Consider the following 13,961-nt stretch of genomic DNA (forward strand, 5'->3'; position numbering starts at 1 on the left):
TTAGGTTGACAATTGAATACATTCAGTACGTTAAGTGGGCCAGGTACGCATTATGTACTCATATGTGAGTTTGATCTGTAATGAATCATAAGCGTGCATTGTGATACATACGTGAATAAATCTTATAACTATATCTATGATCATGATACACCAGGTCAGGGTGTGAAAGTATGTGAAAGTATTCGATTTAATTATGTTATACGAATTCAGATTAAGTTTGATAAGAATACTGAACGTGCATTATGTGTTTGTGTATTTGGCCAGATGGCAATATACCTAGAATATGACCACTTAAGAAATTGAATAATCGAAGTATAATTGCATTTATTTGTTTGCGTTGCTTAAGACTTACTAAGCTTATGAAAGCTTACTCCGTTGTTACATTCCTCTATTTTATAGATTGTTGACTTCGGTTACCTGCTCGGGTTGGAGTTCGCCGGAGATATTATCACACTGTCGAGCTCACGCTCTTGGTGTAAGTAAATCCTAGTATTTCGAGCCTATGGCATGTATAGGGTTTTAATGTTGATATGTGATATTATAATTTAGCCAAAGGTGTTGGCTAGTGATGTTTTGGGCCTCATAAGCCCATATATGGGACAGATTGCATGTGAAAAGAAAAGTTTTAAATTGATTGAAATTTTTCGGCACTGTTTTTGTGGGATTGACTGAGTTTAAGTCGGGCAACACCTCGAACCCTGTTCCGGCGAGGGATACGGGCGAGGGGTGTTACACGGAATTTATCAATCACAGCTTATATCTACAGTGTGTTCTTCAGTTGTGATAATCATGTCAAGTATGACTATGCTTCTGCTTTGATCATAGTAATATGGTAATTCTAGTATCTGGATTTCTCTAAATCTTCGTAAAGGATTTGACATTGATAAAGGCATAAGTGGTGAAATTGCTAGTATCAGCTTGTATGATGGATTTCTTTTCTCAAGAAAGTTAATCAAGTTAATGCCTTCGATTGGGAACATTTATACTACCTTAAGATAATGCAATTGAAATGAACTTTGATTAGTATGATGAGTGAATTTTGCATGATTACATGTTAAATCATTTTGACAACTGAAAGGAAGGATTTTCTGAAACTTTATCAAGTAATAATTAAGACCGACTTGGTTATTCAGTTTGTATGGGTTTTTGTTTGAAAGATTTAATGGGATATTTATGTCCAAATTTTTTCCCAAGTCTGAGAATAAGATTTTATCTCTCCAAGTAAAAGACAGACTGAATGAAAGTGTACATATCTTAGAAGACTTTGATACGATTTAAAGTTTCTTTGAATGATAAAGTTTTTGTCCTGTGAAAGTTGAATGGTCTACTACATGTTGGAACGATTTGAATATACGAGAATATTGTTAACTGAAACCTTGAAACTGGTTTAGTCTGCATTGAGCAAAGACTTCTCAATTTTTAGTGATGTGTTTTAAGACAAGAAGGGCAGTGTGATAGCTTAAAGTATATGCTGTCATAGAAAGACTTAAGTTGAGATAATGTAGCTGACTTGAATTGTTAAAGGAAGATAAGATAGTTATGGTATAATCTCTGAGAATGCGATTACTATAGATTTCATATTAGAATTATTCCTATCTTTGAAAGAGAAAGATGTCATATGACTTGTTGTTAAGTAATTGATGAATCTGGAAATCATGTCGATAAGTACTGAATTTCTGCTCATCAGACTTATGGGATTAAGTATCTTTGAGATTGTTGAATTTCTTAAAATGCTAGTTTTGTTAATTGGATTGAAATCCGGGATTTATATCATGAATGATTGAAAAAGCTAATTGAGGTTCTGAATTATAATGATGACCGGAGGTCAAACTAGTGAACTGTCAGGTTGTATAAAACGACAGAGAACTTAAGGCCATGATGATCGAGCTGGCTACGCCATTTGATTCTAAGAGGATTCAAATATGATGTGTATATACATATTCTATGACGGTATGGGTTCGACCCTTGTATGCACGAGTTCTCTGATAGCAGCGAAGATTTGATTGATGCGTCATATAACACATAATTGTTCATGACTTTAGTATAAGAAATTAAAGAGCTAAGTATTAAACATAGCCTAAGTAAAGGTTGTTCAAAAATGATTATGAGATAGTGGAGTTTATGTGAAAACCGAACCACTCTTCTGGTAAGATTTTCAGGGACGAAAATCCCTAAAGGGGGGAGAGTTGTAACATCCCGAATTAAGGACTAGTCGGAACAGTGGTTTCGGGACCACAAATTTGACATAATAAAATTTGTTTTTATTATATTTTTATGGTCTAAAATTTCACGGGATGATTTAGTGAAAATTTCGTTCGAAAATTTTGACATTTGGGCACTCAATTTGGTCAAAAGGACTACATTGTAAAAAGTGCAAAAGTTGAGTTCCACATGTTAGAGGTATCTAATTGTTATGAAATTTTAAATTGAAGGCCCTTAAATGGTAATTAGATCATTTGATCATTTGATAATTTTTGGCACGAAAATGGACAAGAAATGGGTGAAATAGAATATTTTTAAGTTGGGGGCATTTTGGTAATATAGTAATTAAAATGAATTAAAAATAAAATTAAAAGCCAATTATGGCCAAAAATTGCATGGATAAGACATATCTAGGGTTTTTCAAGCTTCCAAGCTTGATTGTCAGTCTGTTCTAGCCCCATTTTTAATGATTTTTACGTTTTTGAAATCCTCATAATAAGATCTACTCATTTCTACCCATATTTTAGGCTAGGGTTTGTGTTTAAAAATTTACCCATGGATGGCATGCATGTGTTTTGATTTCTAATGGTAGAATATGAATGCTCGGTGTGTAATAAACAACTTTTACTAAGTGATTTTCGGTGAAATTATTAAAAAGGCCTGTTTTGTAAAAGTTACGAAATTTGTCATAAAAGTGTGATTTATTGGAATCAGGGGCTGCTACAGTTATTAAAATGATTCATCTAGGCTTAAAATGCAAGGAAATTGAATAAAAATAATTTTACGAGCCTAGGGGTCAAAGTGCAAATATGTGAAAGTTTAGGGGTCAAAATGTAAATTTGTAAAAGTATGATTTTTTGACCCATATGAATAATGTGACTAATTAGTAAGCTAAATTTGGTATTATAGAGCAAGGAAAAATGAGATTCGGGCATAGATTGGAAATGAATGAGATTATGGGCTAAATCAGAATTAAGACGTACTCGAACCCGAGGTAAGCTCATGTGATTTTAATAATGCAATATTGTATTTGAATGCTAATGCTTCGATATTACAGGAGTTGTAAGTATATATATGTGAATAATTTGATATTATGTGATTATTTTGATGAAATAACATGTTCTTGTTGTTTTGCTATTATGATGAAAATGTTGCAATGCCATGTGATTATGAGATATTCCTATGTGAATGAAGCCACAATTCGAGTACGTCCGATAAAGGTTTTGAAAGTTTGTTGGAATATGATGTTTTTTTGAAATGAGTAAGTTTATATGTAAATAATATTTCGATTCTTTTTATGTTATTATCTTTTGTTATTATATGAGATGTGGCTGCCTATAGAATGATCAATTAATGTAAACTACGAATCAGAATTGACTAAGAACGAGTTAGTAAAATGTTGAAAAGTGAAGAATTTCCTAATTGAACCTTCAAAATAGAAGAGATACAAATGATCCGTTGTGAGTCAAGTGTGTAGTACTAAGTGCAGGCTACTACGTGTATTAGATTGATAGGTCGCATGTGTAGTACTAAGTGCAGGCTACTATGCGTACCCGTTAACTTTGATCACTTGTGTAGTACTAAGTGCAGCCTACTACATGTACCAGATTGATAGGTCGTATGTGTAGTACTAAGTGCAGGCTACTATGCATACCAAAGAGCTTCTGTTATAAGGGTGGTATATGCACAGGCCACCAGGTATCTATTATTATTCCGATGAGTTCAACGAGAAATTTACTAAGTGAAAATACATATGTACATGACTATGTTATGAATAAGTGCAAATATATCTATGTGAAAAGTTGTGAGCAATGTGCTCGATAGTTGAACGAATCTTTTGGTAAGATAGAATGGAGTAAGTGAAATTATGTAAAAGTGAAATTTTGTAATAAAATAATTTTGAACAGCAAAGTTGTGTGATTTTAAAAAATTACCAAAAATGGTAGAAATTGAATTAGAAGTTGAATAAGACATGAAATTAAATCTTAATGAGTCTATTTTCTCATAAAAAAATAGTGAAGGCATAAGAATATCATATTGTATAATAATTGGATTTTTGTGAGACAGGGTCAGAATGATTTTGGAATCCCCTATTCTAATTTAAGAAAATCATTAAAAATTTAAAACAAATATTTATGGGTCATAATTTTCATTCCTAAAATCCTTAATGAGTCTAGATTCTAGTAAAATTAACGGTTCTCAATTTGAAGTCTCGTACCATGAGATAAATAATTTTTAGTGAAGAGAGGTCGAAACTGTTAGGCGGTGAAATAGGGGTATATTTAATGAATAAAATGTACTTATTTTCTTGACCAAAAATTCTGTAAATTTTATGTTAAAAATATATATGAATATAGCTTCATAGAAATTTAATGTATCTTAATTTTGAGTTTTTTAGCTCCGTATATAAATAAATTAGTAACTATGATGCGAGAAAATAGCATGGCCAGAAAATCAGCAAAAGTGTAATTACGATTACATTTTCATGGAATCATGTTGATAATTTTCTTATTATTTTCATATGGACTTACTAAGATTTAAGCTTACTCCCTCCTCTCCATTTCCTTAGTGCTCTCAGGTCAGCTTGGCGTTGGAGACCTTCGGAGGCAGCATCACACTTTCAAGCCAATAGCTCCGGAGTATTGTCATATGTGTATTAAATACTTTCAAGTGAGTGGCATGTATAAGGACTAGTTTTTATGTTAGATGTTGTTATGATTAGTTAAATGTATCAGCTTACATTGATTTGTTGTATATGGCCATGAGATGTGGCTTAAATGGTTATGGCTTGTAAGCCTAATTATTCTTGCTATGTGTTAATGTTTGTGATGTGTTTATAATTGGTTGTTATGAAAGATTAGTACGATACATGTACATGATGAATGCTCTAAGACCATTCGAGGTGGTCGTGGGCATAGAATGAATGTGTGGCATGATAGTAAGTTGATAATGATTGAATATGGAAAATTGTAGAATGTGAATGGGAATGTCTAACTAGGTGCAACTTGAGTATAGGTAATAAACACATGTATGACAACATGTAAATGCTTTAACAGAATTTTACTAAAGGATGATTAACCATTAAATTGATGTTATAATGTATGTCTATAATGTGTATAAGTATGGGAGAGAATTAAGGACAACATAAGGCTTGGAAAATAGCCTAAGTGTTGGCTACACGGGAAGAGACATGGCCATGTGTCTCAGCCGTGTAGAGGACACGGCCTAGCACACGGGCTTTTGGCTTGGCCATGTGGATCAATTTGTTTTGTTGGCGTCATAAATAGAGAGTTACACGGCCTGAGGACACAGGTGTGTTGAAGGCACACGAGCGTGTCCCTGTGTCCACACGGGTGTGTGACCCTGTTTCATGAAAATTTCTCTAAGTTTTCCCAGAGCTTTCTAAAGTTCTCGATTTAGTCCCGAACGACCCCGATGTATGTTTTAGGCCTCGAAGGCTTGTATAAGGGACGATCTACATGTGTTTGAAAAGTTTTAATTTGGATGAAATTTTATGGCCCGGTTTTGCATGTTTGTGAATGTTTAAGTCTAGTAACACCTCGAACCCTATCCTAGCTTCAGATACGGATAAGGGGTGTTACACATAAAGTCAATACTTCAAATCTTTACGTACCTACCTGTATGATCTTGTAAGATAACCACTTACTTTCTCATCTTTGGCAAACTCATTGAAAACCTGGAATACTAAATGGATACACAAAAAGTCTTTGCACATAAGTGCCATATATGTAGCTAAATTTACCTCATATCTCATATCACATAAATGCCCGCTCTCGAGCAAATCTCGGGCCTGCTTACACAAGCTGACGGTCAAGACCTAACTACGCAGTGCTGCTCAAACAAGCTATCAGGTATCCGCAACACTTACCGGACTGCCCAGCCACTAGTAGACGTACGAGACCAACACCCAGATCATGTAATCACACATATATCACAAATATCCTTAGTGACATGTCATTCGTATCTTATTCTATTCTGAGGTTCAAATGGGATTTTTCTCAGTTATCCAAACTTCGTTAAATACAACCATAAAATCAATCATTTATTTCATACATTATCAAAGCATTTAGAATATTTAAAATACAAACATAGCATAGCATTATTTACATAAGAACTTACCTTGACACCAAAATGGCAAAGAGGGACCTAACCGCCAATTACTCGTTTTCCCCCGTTCTAGGCCCAAATCTAGTTTTCTTTCATCTATAACATCAAATTTAGCCCACTTATTAGTCACATTACTCAATGGACCCAACAATCATAATATGGAAAAAAATATATTTTTGCCCCTAAAGTTTATCATAATTATACTTTTGCCCCTAGGATCTTAAAATGAAATTTATTCAATTTCTTTAACATACAATCCTAGCCGAATCATTTTCATAACTATATCAGCCCACAATTTCCATTAAAACAAACTTTAACTACATATTTTATAACTTTTACAATTTAGTCCTATTCAACGTTTTCACAGAAAATCACTTAGTAAAAGTCGTTTCTCTAACCATGAACATGCATAATCTACCATTAACATAAAAATACACAAATTTCTAGCATGGGAAAAAACCTAGACCTTCATCATATCTCAAATTAATGGTAGAAATAGCTAGATCGTGTTACAAGGATTTAAAAAACGTGAAAATCATTAAAAACGGAGCTAGAACAGACTTACAATCGAGCTTGAAAGCTTGAAAAACCTTAGCCATGGCTTCCTCTTGAAAATTTCGGCCAAGGAGGAAGATGGACAAATTTTTGGGCTTTTATTTTTGTTTTTAATTCATTTTAATATGTAAATGACCAAAATACCCTTAATGAAAAACTTTGGAAACATGTCTAACCATGTCCATTTTTGTCCATTAACTTAACCAATGGTCTAATTACCATATAAGGACCTCTAATTTAAAATTTCATAACAATTGGACACCTTTAGCATGTAGAACTCAACTTTTCCAATTTTTACGATTTAGTCCTTTTAACCAAATTGAGTGCCCAAATGTCAAAATTTTGAAATGAAATTTTCACAAAATTAATTCTTGAAATTTTAGACCATAAAAATATAATAAAAATAAATTGTCTTTTGTCGAATTTGTGGTCTCGAAACCACTATTCCAACTAGGCCCAAAATCAGGCGTTACAAGTGCCCACTAAAAAAGCTCTGAATTTTTCAAAGGCAAATATCACCGCTAACAATTCTTTCTCCATGGTGGTATAATTGAGCTATGAATCTGTCATCGTACGACTGTCATAATATATAGCATGAAATAGTTTGACTTTTCTTTTCCCCAAAACTGCTCCTATAGCAAAGTTACTTACATCATACATCAGCTCGAACGGTAAAGTCTAGTCTGGTGTAGTGACTATATGTGTTGTAATTAATCGATCCTTTAACTCTTTGACCACTTTTGAGCATAACTTGTCAAGATGAAATGGTATATTTTGTTCAAACAAATGGCATAGAGGTTCGGATATCTTAAAAAATCCTTGATAAAGCGACGATAAAATTCGGCATAACCAAGGAAACTTCTAATTCTTTTCACTGAAGTAGGTGGTGGAAAATTTTCAATGACTACTATTTTTTTTGTCGACGGTAATTCCTTGTTGTGAAACCATGAAATGGCATTTTCCCAATTCAGCACAAGATTTGTTTCTTAACATTAATAAAGTACTAACTCCAAAATTTTCAAACAGTCTTCATAAGTGTTGCCAAACACTGAGAAATCATCCATAAATATTGCAAGGAAATTTTCCACCATGTCGGAAAATATTGCCATCATGCAACGCTGGAATGTTGCAAGGGCGTTACATAACCCAAATGGCATTTTTCTAAAAGCAAATATTCCATAAGGATAGGTGAATGTAGTTGTTTCTTGATCAGCGAGAGATATGACAATATGGTTGTACCCTGAGTAGCCATCTAAAAAATAGTAGAACCATTTCCCTGCTAGTCTGTCCAACATCAGATCTATAAAAGGCAGAGGGAAATGGCCCTTTTTCATTGCTTTGTTGAGCTTTCGATCATCCATAAAAATTCTCCAACCTGTGATAGTACGTGTGGGAATGAGTTCATTTTATCATTGCTGACTTTGGTGACCCCTCTTTTCTTAGGTACACACTGAATAGGGCTCACCCAAGAGCTATTAGAAATTAGGTATATAATTCCATCATCAAACCATTTGATGATCTCCCTTTTATCTATTGCCTTCATGAAAAGATTTAGTCTGATTTGTTGTTCAATAGATTTCCCATGGTAATCTTCAAGTATTATTTTGCGCATGCAGATTGCTAGGCTAATTCCTTTGATATTCACAATTAACCATCCCAAAGCTTTCTTGGATTTTTTAAGACTTACAGTAACTGCATCTCTTCGTTTGTTGTAAGCCCGGCAAAGATAACTGCAGGCAGTGTATCATTATCTCCCAAATAGGCGTACTTCAAATGCACTAGTAATGGCTTCAAATCCAGCACAGGTGGATCTTCTATTGACGATCGAGTAGGGTTGAAAGATTGACCTGATAAGTCTAATGATTCAAAGCTACTCCTAAATCCATTTCCAGATTGCTGAATTTCCATTAGTTCTCCAGATTCTTCAGTCAATTTTGTTTCATTTAATACAACAGAGTCTATATCAAAATTGCCAGGCATATGTCCTGCAAATTCTTCCTGAATTACAATGTCAACAAATTCAGCAGCATGGCATTTTTCATCTAGGTCTGCACACTTTAAAGCATCAAACATGTTTAATGTCAACTATTGATCATTAATTCTCATGGTTGATTCACCTTTATGTACAGTAATCAATGTTCTACTAGTTCCTAAGAAAAGTAATCCAAGTATTATGGGTGCCTATTTATTTACGTCACATTCTAGAATAATAAAATCTGTTGGAAAAATGTACTTGTGAACTCTTACTAGTACATCCTCGATTTTACCTTCTAGATGGACATATGATCTATTAGATAGTTGTAGTGTGACTATAGTAGGTCTTACCTTTCCTATCCCGAGTTTCCTAAAAATAGACATAGGCATTAGATTGATACTTGCACCTAAATCGCATAATTCTTTGCCTACATAATAGTTTCCAGTAAGCAAGGTGTAACAGCCCAATTTTAGCTAAATCAGAAAAGTGGTTCTGGAACCACAAATCTGAGGTTGTAAATTTATTTTAATATTATTTTTTTGTTTACAATATGTGATTATATATGTGTGAAAATTTTGTGAGCTAATTTTTTCATTTAAGTGGTTAATTTGAGAAAAGGACTTAATCGCTTAAATTGCAAAAGTTGCATTCTATATGATAAAGGTGTCTATTTGCTATGACTTATTAAATGTGAGGTGAGGTCCTTATGTTGTAAATAGACCATTGATAGTGGGAATGGACATAAATAGGCATAAATTTGATGTTTATTAATGTTTTAAATCAAGGTCAGATTTGTAAATTAGTAATTAATATATGTTTTAATTAAAACAAAACAAAATGTTCATCATTTCATGCATTCATCAACTGAAATATCAAAGAAGAAGAATAACATTTAGGGCCTGAACTTTTGACACCTTTAATCCTTGATTAAAGTATGATTTTTAATCAGTTTTTGATGATTTCTACGCTTTTGTGATCGTTGCTTTGAGTAATAGCTAGCCCATGCCTAAATTTTTGAAAGTGTTGATGATTTTGAAAGTTAAAATTGATGAATTCATGTGTTTTTGGATGTTTGAGGAAGAAATATGAAAGCTTGGTGTTTGATAAACATGTTTTGTTAAGTGATTTTGAGTGAAAATGCCTAAATAGGATTAATTTGTGAAAAGCGTAAAATGTGTGGTTAAAAGTGTGAAAGAAATGTAAATATGGGTTGTTATGGAGCCTATAGAAATTTGGCTAGCATTTATCTTAAAGAAATTATGTAATTTTGTGTATTTATGAAAAATGACTAAATTGTAAGAAATGTGAAAATTTAGGGCTAAACTGCAAAAATGCCTAAATATGTGTTTTTGAACTAAGTTGAATGTATTGATCAATAAAAGAGTTAATTTTGAATGTATATAGATCTAGAAATAAGAAAACAGACTTAGATCGAGGAAAATAGAAAGTTGACGAATAGTCGATTCCCTCCGTTTATTCCGAACATGAGTAAGTTCATATGCAAATAAATGTCTTTAAATTGAATTACATGTGTTTACTTGCCATGGAATGTTATAAATGTTGAACGAGCACTTATGAGCTAGAATCGACAGAGTTACAATATCCGAAAGTCCCGTATGAACCTTTGGAATATAATAGGATACGAATGTCATGACATTAGGTTATCGAGATTTGATTACATGTAAGACCATGTCTGGGACATTGGCATTGTATTCAGATTATGTGTAAGACCATGTCTGGGACATTGGCATCGTTAATTAATTTCTTGTAAGACCCTGTCTGGGACATTGGCATCGTTAATCGATTTCTTGTAAGACCCTGTCCGGGATAGTAGCATCGATATATAATATGTAAGACCATATCTGGGATATGGCATTGTATGAGCTTTATGTAATTTTCGAGTATCCTTAACGATTCCAAATGGTTCAACTGGCAAAGTCATGTCAAGAAAGAATATGTGAAAGAGCTAAGTGATCCAGGTACGTATGAAATCCATACAAATATTGAAAAGGGGAAATATTTGATGAATTCAATTAAGACATTGAATATATGTTCAATGAGAAAGGTTTGTGCATTTGAATGTGATTAGCTATGTTTAACATATTTTGAATTGATATGCAAATATTCATATGTTGACTTTATTTGTATATGGCTTACTAAGCTTTTGAAGCTTACTTTGTGTGTTCTTTTCTTATTTTATAGATTATCAAAGCTAGCTCAAATTCGAGAATCATTGGGAAACGTCATCACACTATCTATCATCTCGTTGGTACTTTGAGAGTTTTGTATATATGGTATATGGCATGTATAGGCTAGTGTCATATTGGTATGTTTTGAGTTATGATTTTAGCCATGTGATTTGGCTTGTAAATGTTGGTGTGTATGGCCATTTAAGTTGGCTTGGATTGTGTTTGGTAAGAAATTTATATGTGATGTTCATAATGCCTTATATGTTGGCTTGTTTTGGTATGGTTATGAGTTGGCTAGTTTGGATAGTTGTAAGTTGAGTATTAATGTTTGAGGAATGGTATATTATGGTAGGTTTTGTAGATGATGAATTAATATGTTTGGGAGGCATGATTTAGTTAATGGAAAGGTGATGAAAATAAATTACAAAGTTATGTGAGATTGATGATTGTGGCACATTGATTTGGTATGTTTTTTAATATGGAATTAAGTTGTTGAAATGGTTGAGTATAGATGACATGATAGGTGTATGAATTGGCACGTTTTGGCTACCTATATATGTGTTTAAATGGTACCAATTTGGTCATTTTTTGTGCATGAGAAATGGTGGCAAATTGGCTTTTCAAATGGCTTATTTTTCTCCACACGAGCAGACACATGAGTGTGTGTCTTAGCCATGTGTGACACACGGTCATGCTACACGGTCGTGTGTCCCCTGGGGTACCCTATCGAATTAAGGCAGTATACCCTACAGTTTTGACATAGCCTAGAGACATGGGCGTGTCTATTGGCCGTGTGTGGCACACAGGCTGGAACATAGGCATGTGGCCGGCCGTGTGACCCAAGCCAATAACCCCTCCAGTTTTCCCATGGTCATGGCACATGGGTGTGTCTTCTGCTATGTGGTACAAGTCAGTATGTATGCCCTGTTTTCACACGGTCTATGACACGAGCGTGTCTAATGACCGTGTGAGCCACACAGCCTGTTCATACGGGCGTGTGACCCTTATATGTTTGAAAATTTTCTAAGTTTCCCAAAGTTTGAAAATGTTATCGGTTTAGTCGTGAACCACTTCTAAGCATGTTTTAAGGTCTCGTAGGACCTTATAAGGGACAACGTGATTCATATGAATGGATTTTGATTATGATTGCATAAATGTAAGATTTATGTTGTGGTTGATCGGTAACGCCTCATAACCCTATTTCGGTGATGGATACGGGTTAGGAGTGTTACACAAGGTATAGTGAAACTCTCTAGTTCTTTTAATTTTGCTAGCAATTTGTTCTTTAGCATTGTTGTGCACCCTTCACTAAGTGCAACTTTTTCAAGCTCCCCTAACCTTCTCTTCTTGGATAGGATATCTTTCATGAATTTCACATATATAGACATTTGTTCTAATGCTTCCACCAAAGGTATATTGATGTGTAGTTGCTTCAAGACCTCTAGAAATTTCTTGAATTATGTATCTTGCTTCAACTTTTGGAAACATTGGGGAAAATGTGGTGGTGGCCTTCCTTCCATTTCTTGAGGTTGCTTTGCCATGAAAATTGTATTGGCTTGACAAGATGAATTTGCTTTTGTATGCTATCGTTTGCTCCCATCTTATGTAGTTTGTTCCACTACTGATTCAAAAGTTATGCTTTCAAGAACCTCTAAACTTTCCTCCTCAATAAAGGCATCATTCAAAACTCCTGGCAACTGAGTGTCACTCTTGAGTGTTATGACTTTACATTGTTCTTTTCCTTGAGATCGAGAACTGTCTGTGTCACTAAGAAATCCTTCTTGTTACCTGGAACTAGTGTAGTGGCAATTTGCAGCACTTGATTCTCTAGAACTCTTAAGAGAGCTGTCTAGCTCTGAATAATCGCATTATTCTTAGCCATGTACTCCTTTAATAGAGCTTCCATGGTTGATGTTGAAGATGATGAACTTTCTTACACATTTTGCCGTGGCATTGGTTGGATGTACCCAAGTGGTACACCAACCACATTCTGTCAATTAACATTGCTAGCAATTCCCATTCCTTGATTACTCAAACTAAAATTTGGATGTTGTTTCCGGCCTAGTCTTTATGTGTTGGAGTAGGGATTGTTGTTGTTGCTACGATGCAGAGGCTTGATTGGATGGGCATTCATCAAAACCATGATCTTCTCCATAGTATACGCATGCTAGTTCTACAACTTTCATCTCCTGCGCTGCAGAAGGTCTTTTTATAGTTCTAATCATATTTGTTAAAAATGATACTGGAGTTATTAAAGATGAAATCGCATCAAGTTCCATTGCTCCAGGAACTCTTCTACTAGTACCAACTCTAGTAGTGGGGTACTGGTGATCATTGTTTGCTATTCTTTCTAGAATTTCGTATGCTTCATTGTAGGATTTGTCAAGCAACATTCCATTAGCGGATGCATCCACCGCCATTTGCATAGAGCATTTAATCCATTATAGAACATTTCCATCTGTGTCCAATACTGAAAACCATGCATAGGGCATTTTCTAATTAGTTTCTTGAAATGCTCTCATGCTTCATATAGTATTTCATCTTCTGATTGCCTAAACGATGTAATGTTATTCCTAAGCTTGGCATTCATGTTGGGAGGATTGTACCTAAGTATAAATATCTAACACAGTTTATTCCAAGATGCCATTGTACCTGATGGTAACGTATTCAACCATGATCTGGTACAATCTCGCAATGAATAAGGGAACAATTTTAATCTAAAGGTATCTTTAGAGACACCATGCATTCTTGGGGCAATGTATACATACTTTTACCTATTGATCATGTCTCCAAGTGGGTTGAGGTTGTTGCCTTACCAACAAATGATGCCAAATCGGTATTGAAATTTATACATAAGAATATTTTTACTAGGTTTGGTACCTCCGTGCTCTAATTAGTGATGAAGGTTCACA

General features: G+C 34.3%; 1 non-coding gene across 1 annotated transcript; it reads left to right on the plus strand.

The window, feature by feature from the left end:
• Positions 1-13,523: 13,523 nt before the first annotated feature.
• On the plus strand, positions 13,524-13,630 carry LOC121210326 (small nucleolar RNA R71). The gene has a single exon (XR_005905440.1). It is a non-coding gene; the product is annotated as a small nucleolar RNA R71 (small nucleolar RNA).
• The last annotated feature ends 331 nt before the right edge of the window (positions 13,631-13,961 follow it).

Source organism: Gossypium hirsutum, chromosome A11 (genome assembly GCF_007990345.1).
Source record: "Gossypium hirsutum isolate 1008001.06 chromosome A11, Gossypium_hirsutum_v2.1, whole genome shotgun sequence".
Classification (NCBI taxonomy): Eukaryota; Viridiplantae; Streptophyta; class Magnoliopsida; order Malvales; family Malvaceae; genus Gossypium; species Gossypium hirsutum.